The sequence below is a fragment of the Octopus bimaculoides genome, chromosome 21, assembly GCF_046866305.1.
Source record: "Octopus bimaculoides isolate indiv1 chromosome 21, ASM4686630v1, whole genome shotgun sequence".
Taxonomy (NCBI): Eukaryota; Metazoa; Mollusca; class Cephalopoda; order Octopoda; family Octopodidae; genus Octopus; species Octopus bimaculoides.
Window position 1 is genome coordinate 26,191,818 of NC_142948.1, and position 678 is coordinate 26,192,495.

The following is a 678-nucleotide window of genomic DNA, read 5'->3' on the forward strand; positions in this document are numbered from 1 at the left end:
AATTAGTATTAATTAATTAATTGTCATTAAAACAAAGCTTCTACTGTATCAAAAATGGTTTCTTGCTTCCCAAAGTACAGTATTTTATTTAATTTTACTGCATTTGCAGGACCTGTGTTTTATTGAGTTAATAAAGCTTGTAATGAAAGCGGCGGGCTGGCAGAATCGTTAGCACGCCGGGCGAAATGCTTACTGGTATTTCGTCTACCGCTACGTTCTGAGTTCAAATTCCGCCGAGATCGACTTTGCCTTTCATCCTTTCGGAGTCGATAAATTAAGTACCAGTTACGCAGTGGGGCCGATGTAATCGACTTAGTCCCTTTGTCTGTCCTTGTTCGTCCCCTCTATGTTTAGCCCCTTGTGGGCAATAAAGGAATAAGAAACGTTAGCACGCAGGACGAAATGCTTAGCGGTATTTCGTCTGCCGCTACGTGCTGAGTTCAAATTCCGCCGAGGTCGACTTTGCCTTTCATCCTTTCGGAGTCGATAAATTAAGTACCAGTTACGCAGTGGGGTGGGGTGGGGGGGCCGATGTAATCGACTTAGTCCCTTTGTCTGTCCTTGTTCGTCCCCTCTATGTTTAGCCCCTTGTGGGCAATAAAGGAATAAGAAACGTTAGCACGCAGCATGAAATGCTTAGCGGTATTTCGTCTGCCGTAACGTTCTGAGTTCAAATTC